The 7,208-nt window shown below is 52.5% G+C and overlaps 1 protein-coding gene across 3 annotated transcripts in view; it reads right to left on the reverse strand.

Moving 5' to 3' along the window:
• DAG1 (dystroglycan 1) overlaps positions 1–4,511 on the reverse strand; it is a 63,938-nt gene extending 59,427 nt beyond the window's left edge. Inside the window, exon 1 of one of the 3 annotated variants that reach the window (XM_032648589.1) lies at positions 4,340–4,511. The gene's annotated coding sequence lies outside the window, so the exon portion shown is untranslated. Of the gene's footprint in view, positions 1–4,026 lie in introns of all 3 variants that reach the window. The other 2 variants (XM_032648588.1, XM_032648590.1) reach the window with 2 other exon arrangements.
• Between the last annotated feature and the right edge of the window lie 2,697 nt (positions 4,512–7,208).

Genomic DNA, 7,208 nt, shown 5'->3' on the forward strand with positions numbered 1-7,208 from the left:
ATTGAATCAAACTTCTCATTGCTGACTTCCTATACTGGCTAGGAAAAAAACTCATGAGACTTCACTCTTATTCTTGCCCATCCACAAAATGTATCTGTCAACACTTGCAATTCCACTAGGCTAGTTATGTGCCTCTTATCAAGAAGGCTATGACCAAAAAAAAACCCAACTTAAAAAAGCAAGTACAGGTATAGGGGCTCTAACTTCACACCATCACGGGCCACCTTCAGTTTGCCTTGCACAGGTCAAATCTGTGAGCCAGTGGCCATTTAACTGAATCCAGTCTAAAGCTACATTACGGGGGACTTCCCTGGTGGCCCAGTGGTTAAGAATCCGCCTACCAATGCAAGGGATGCAGGTTCGATCCCAGGGCGGACAACTAAGCCCACGCTCTAGAGCCCATGTGCCACAACTAGAGAGAAGCCCGAGCACTGCAATGAAGAGCCCGTGCACCGCAACGAAAAGATCCCACATGCTGCAACAAAGATCCCCCGTGCCGCAACTAAGACTCAACACAGCCAAATAAATAAATAAATATTAAAAAATAAAGCTACATTACACCCACCATGATTCTGAGTATCCAAAACTATAGACATTTTAATTCAAACTATTCCTCTACCTACCAAGTGGGTCAACAAATCATGCTTTCTCTTTCATAAGTTCACTTCTTCCTTGCCATCTTACCTGCCTGCCACAAAGACTCAAGCCTTCCCCCATTCCCATTCCTGCAGTCTAGGGGGCCCCTCTTTTTTTTTTTTTTTTTCTTTTGGCCACACCACTCAACTTGTGGAATCTTAGTTCCCCGACCAGGGATTAAACACAGCCCTCCGCAATGAAAGCGCAGTCTTAACCACTGGACCACTGGGGAATTCTCTAGGGGCCCCTCTTTATTTGGAGTTTCTCAAGTCCTCACCAGTGCTTGGCTGATGCAGCCTTACATCCTCATCTTTTCACTGTCAACCCCCTGCCTCTTCCACTCAGTGGTAGACCCCTGCTGGTACCAGAACCATTCAGGTCCCTAACATCTGCTGAACTGGCTCATCTTGAACCTTCTTTATCTCTCTCCACTCCTCTGCTGACCACTGTTCTTGTTCAGATCCAGTGTCTCCCCCACTGGACCACAGCAGTAACCAACCTGCCTCTGGTCCAGCCCAGCCGCAACATTCACAGTGAGGGCTCACTTCTTAAAACACAGAGCTGATCCCATCACAGCTGTGCTCCGAGATCTTCAAGGTTTCCTGTCCTTACATAACACCAAACTCCTCCACCTGGCATTCTGACTGCAACCCAACCTTCCAGAACATACAAAAAAAAAAGTGCCCAGTCTTCTCCCTCCCACCCCTTTCCTCTGCTCATTTCTTCTTCCACAAAATTGTGACCTTGTTGCCACCACTCCTTCACCAATCAAACCACTAACCGTTCTTGAAGGTCTAGCCCAATGCAGTTCTTCCCTAAAGTCTGCCCTCTCCAGCCTAGGACCCAAGTTCCTTGGCTTACTTCAGCATGGTACCCAGAGCAACCAGCACAGGCCTCAAGAAGGCTCTGACAAACCCTAGGTTTCTGAAAAATGGTCCCTCACAACACGTTCCTGGAGTTCCACATGGGATCACTGATCACCTTCCCATATCGTCCTGGCATTCTGCCCACCACCAGATACCTGGGCTTGGTCTTTGCCAGAGAAGGACCCAGCTAAGGCCATTATTAGTCTGATATAACAGAAAAACAGATGGGTACAGCCAAATGTTCAGCCTGGGTTCAAATCCTAATTCTGCCACATGACAGTTGTGTGACCTTGGGAACATTCCTTCATCTATGACTCAGTTTGCTAAGCCACTATAAAGGAGTCTCAGAAGCATAGGCAATGGTGCATGTAGAGCAGAAACACAGAAGGCCCTCGACTGTGGCTGATGTAGATCCATCGTGTCACTGGCCCAGAGCACAGGGAAGGGTGGAACAACTGTGAGGTAAAGGACTGAACATGCTCCCATCTGCCTCAACAGGGATGAACACATATCTACTCTCAGGGGTTAATATACCAGCCCTGCCCAAGAGGAAATGCAATGCCCCCAGTTCAAGTGAGAAATAAGGTTGTTAAAGGTTTTTAACAAACAAATGCCATGCTTCTCCTTTTCTAAATAATCCCAGTTTAAGTGGCCCCAGGGTCCCTCCAAATCCCACCATATTCAATGTTTAAGAGGCACTAGCAAACCTGCAGAAGACGTGGTTTAAAGCTTTGGTCATGCTAAATATTCTGGCCCACACATTCCTGAATGCAGTCTCCTCCCCCATCACAGCCTGGTATTCCCTTTGCTCAAACTTTTCAGCCAGTCTTTTGAGCTGGCTCCTTCTCCCTCATCTCTCCTCTAAGAGCCAACCTCAGAGCCAGAAGTCCTTTTCCCATCCCCTCCCTGCCACGACCTATGTGGCCACCAACAAGATCTTTCTAAACATGGGTCTGGACTATGCCACTCAACTGAGGAAAAGCATTCCCAGACTCCTGCACCTTGAGTATGAAGTCTGAACTACTAAGCACAACAAGAAAGGCCTGGGGCTCCCACCTGTCATGCTGGCGGACTCACACGTGCTACTTTAGGCACTCATATACATGTGGTTCCCTGTGTCCAGACCTTGCTGTCCCCCAGCTAATTTCTGCTGGCCCTGCAAGCCTCAGCTCAGGAATTCCCTTTCTCCTCAGGCTCCCAAGCACCATCTGAGCACACTTAGTGGGCAGACACTATCAATCATAGGTTCCCCATCCCCCACTGTCCACAAACCTGAGTTCCTTAAGGGCAGAACCAGTCTCTTGGGTCCCCTGGACCTACCACAGAATTTGGTAAGCAGTGAAGCCAAATATTTGTTAAATAAATGAATGTATTTTGCTAAATCAATTTTTGAGAGCAGTAAAGACTGGCTCTCTGCCTCTTTCAACAGAGGCACGTAACAACACAAGCCTTCATGTTCCAACCAGATGTTTGTTGCCTATATAGTAATGCTTACTCCTACTTTCTTACAGTATCCCACAGGCCTTAAACAGGCTCATACCATGCATCCAACTCCCTCCTCAAATCTCACTCCTCCAAGAAATGGCTCCTCAGCCTCCTTTAAGCATGTAGGCCAGGAGCTCTTATTACTTGGCTCCAAGGCAAATGAAGTTCAATTCAACTTCTCCATATTCAAACTATGCCTCCAATGTTCAATTCTTTTTCTAAAAAAGGACATCCCAAAATTATGTCTCTGAACACTGAGCATAGAACCACCTGATAAAGTTACAACATCCCATCTACACCAAACTCCAAAACACCTGGTAGCACATCCAACTCTTTATCTGGACTTATGTCCTATAAACATCACCCTCCCTGCAGAGTTTAGCTTCCATGCCAGGAATCACGTCTACTCGCTTATTTAGGGAAACAGCAGGCCGGGCTCTTAAGTTAGAAGTCTAGGCTATAACCGTGCTGTCCCAGGCTGTAACTCTCACCAAGGCAAAACTTCATGATCACCATTAAAACTAATTCTGAAGTAACTTTACAAATCTAAGAGCTTCTCAAGTCACAGAATTAAAACATGCATTTTAAATTAGTAGTTGAGTTCGTATGAAATTAACTCGGAATTTACGGCAGAAGGATTCTAAACCGAGAGAGCATTTTCTCTGGAGACATTTTCCAGATATACCCGCGGGTGAATATGGTTTTCCAAACACCAAAGAAGCCCAAGTGTGTATGTGTGTGAAGGGGTGACCCCAAGGCTCTGAGCGGCTCAGGATATAGCGGCTGCGGCGCCTCCTGAGGGGCTCAATGCCCCATCCTCGAGCTCTGGCCAAACTGGGCCGCGCGACTCTCTGAGGAAGCCCGGGAGACAGTCCGCAGGCCGCACACGCCCGCGACCGCCGCGCGTTCCCTGGAGCGCGGCCCGGGCTGAGGCCTGGCCCACCGCCGCGGCGCGCAGCCCGGGGCCGGACGCCCCCAGCCTTCGCCTGAGGAGCCGAGAGCAAGGGGCGGTTCTACCCGGGCCGCGTCGCCGCCTCACCCGCAAGGACGTCCGCGACCGTGTCCCCGCCCCGGGCCAAACAGCGAGAGCAGCAGCAGGTGTTCCTCGGAAGGCTGGGCCAGCGACGGAAATGGGGGCCTGGGCTGCCAGGCTCGGCGGCAGTGGACGCGCGGCGCACTCACCGAGCGCCGACGGGCGGGCCGCGGCAGGTGCTCGCTCTTCCCGCCCGCGAGACGCCGCCCCGCTCCCCGGGGACTCGGCGCGAAGCTCCCGCCGCCGCCGCCGCCGCCGCCGCCGCCGCCGAGCCCGAGGACCTCTACCGCCGCACCGCAGCCTCGGCGCGAGCACGTACCGGGCGGTGAGGGAGCGCGAGGGCGGGGCGCGCGACCGAAGCCTAGCAACCTCCTGACACGCGAGTGCCGCAGCCAATCCCGCTGCCAGCTCCGCGCGGCGCCGACCGGCAGTCCCCGCGACGCCCGCTTCTGCCTGCGTCGGCCGCCCCGCAGCGCGCCGCACCCGCGCACAGGCCCCGCCCCCCGCGCCCCTCTGCTTATTGGCCCGCCGCGCCCCCGTCTGAAAAGACACGCCCCATCCTGGAAATCCCGCCCGCGGCGGGCCAGGTCCGTACCCGCGACACGCCCCGGCCCGTCCGGGTTACCCGGAGAGATCAGGACGGGGAGTGGGGGAGGGGCGCCCCGCCCAACCTCAGGCATGTGGGCCCCTGAGAGGCATCCAACCTACCCGGGTGGTCAGGCCCGATAACTGGCCCGGCCACAACTGGCCACCCATAGACTGCCTTCCGCCCTCCTGATGTGTGTCGAACGCAAATCAGGTAATTTTAAGACAAGAAAACAATCAGGAAGCGTCCTCCAAATTGCGAAGGATGATGGCCCCGTTGCCCGACTCTTACACTGATGAGGAAACTGAGGCGAGGGCCGAGGGCTGGAAGGGCAGGAAGCCTGCCCCTCTCCGGGGGCTTAGTCCCCAGCAGGCGGGGGTGTCCGGGAAGCGCCTCAGGCCTGACCCTCGTCCCCTCCTCCTGCCCTGAACACCCGGAATCCGGTGCCTCCTCAGCCGCCAGAAATAGCTCTGACCTGCTGGCGCTGGTCACTCACTGGAGGCCCGCATTCTTTCAGGGAGTTGGGGGAGTAAAGGGCAGGGAGTTACTGCTGAGGTCTGTCTCCCTACAAGGGGAGGGTCCTAAAAATGCTCTCACTCCCCAGGGCTTACCTAGGCCCACTATCTCAAAGACCCCCGACAGTTACTGGACAGGTATGGGCATGGGACTCATGGTGGGCTCTGTTCCCCAAACCCTATGCAGGATGTGTCCATTCCCTCCTGGGCCTGTGGCCAGGCTGGAATTCCAGGCCCGCACTCTTGTCAACGAGTACATTCTGAACACAGAACGGGCTGCTGCCTACCAGGGGTTCCTCCCGGAATCCGGACAGTCCTGGGTCTCCCCTGCTTTCTCCCCCTCCTTAGGAAGGACTAGAAGAAGTAAATTTCAAAGAGAGCAAAAAGGAATGCCTCATCTCTCAAACACACATACTTGTTTGTGATGCGTTATACTTAAATGCTTAGGCTCCAAACTTCATTCACACAGACCAGAAAAAGAAGTAAAAACCAGGAAAAAAGCCCCAAATTATACCTTGGATGTTAAAACTAAAAATTTTATGGCCTTTCAAATCCAGTTCTAAAATTCTCCTGCTTCAAATAGGCTAAAAATGCAGCACAGGGAGATCAGCTCGGTGCTTTGTGACCACCTAGAGGGGTGGGATAGGGAGGGTGGGAGGGAGACGCAAGAGGGAGGAGATATGGGGATATATGTATATGTATAGATGATTCACTTTGTTATAAAGCAGAAACTAACACACCATTGTAAAGCAATTATACTCCAATAAAGATGTTAAAACAAAAAAAAAGGCTAAAAATGTAGAAAATTATTTGGGTTTCTAAACAAAATACATTCTTTCCATTCACTCCTTCAGCTTGCAGAGTTTCCCTGCCACCACAAATGCACACCAGACACTGCTCTGCAACCCTAGTTTCTGCTGGGTATTTTAGTGTCTGACTGTATAATTATATATATATATATATATATATATATGTTTTCCCAAAACAAAGACAGCAGTGAGTACAGGCCTCATCCCTCCTACCGTCTACACAGAAACTGCTAGCTGCTCTTTAGTCCTCAATGACCATCCATGGATACTAGAGTAACTCCCCTTCTTCATTTTTGGCACTGGTCTTGCTAGATGAGGCACCAGGCCTCACTCTGGCCTCCAGGGTCCCATCACCCCATACCCAAGCTCCCCCAGAGCTCTGGCCATGGGAAGGTCTCTACCTCAACCAGCTGGTGCCAAAAGGTGGGATAGGCCCTTCCTAGTCCTAGGAGGAGGGGAGCAACAACCAGAGTTTGCCTGAAGCCCTTACAGCCAAATCCTTCCAGTCCCTGCCTCTCCAGGTTTGGAACTCACTTGGAGATGCTGTGGTCCCAGGCTGGCCCCAATGTTCTTCCCCTTCCCCAGCCCTCCAGCCTTGGCAGCTCTCCCCACAAGGCCAGAACAGATGTGAGCTCTGGCTCTCATTGCTAGCTTCTTCTTTTTTGTCTGGAGTTGGGGTTCCCCCAAACCCCTGTTCCGTCAGGCCCTAGAAGGCAAGAGGCCTGGATGGCCAGCCTCTTGGGGCCTAACCAGCCGCCATGGAGCCCATAGAGAGAGGTGGACAGTCTTCATGGGCCCCTAGGTTGGGTGGGGGCTGTAAAGTCAAGGCCATTACTCCCTATAGTCTTGAGAATTGAAACCTTTCCTCTCTCGGGGCTCCCACAGTTCACCCTAGGGCTCAGCACAAGGTCCCCAGTGACTCACCCTTGGGAGCTATTCTGGAACCCCAGCAGTGCCTAGTCCATCCTAGATCAGGCTTGGTGTTCACTGCCAGTTGGAGAGCACAGCCAAGAGTGAGGCCCAGGGCACACCCAAGAACAGCTGCCCAAAGGGCCCACGTGGTATGGGCTCAGGGAAAACTGATCAAGAGGCCAAGAATGAGGCTATTTAGGCATGAAAGTCAACCCTCAACTCTCCTGGCCATATAGCCTCCAGTGCTTCCTCCACCCTCCAATTAGACCCCCAGCCAGAGGCTTCAGGAAGATTATCAGATTGCGGTTTGTCTTCCCCACTAGAGTATGAGCCCTTGAGGCCAGATATGTGCACCTGCTTGATCCC

This window comes from Phocoena sinus, chromosome 11 (assembly GCF_008692025.1).
Source record: "Phocoena sinus isolate mPhoSin1 chromosome 11, mPhoSin1.pri, whole genome shotgun sequence".
Lineage (NCBI taxonomy): Eukaryota > Metazoa > Chordata > Mammalia > Artiodactyla > Phocoenidae > Phocoena > Phocoena sinus.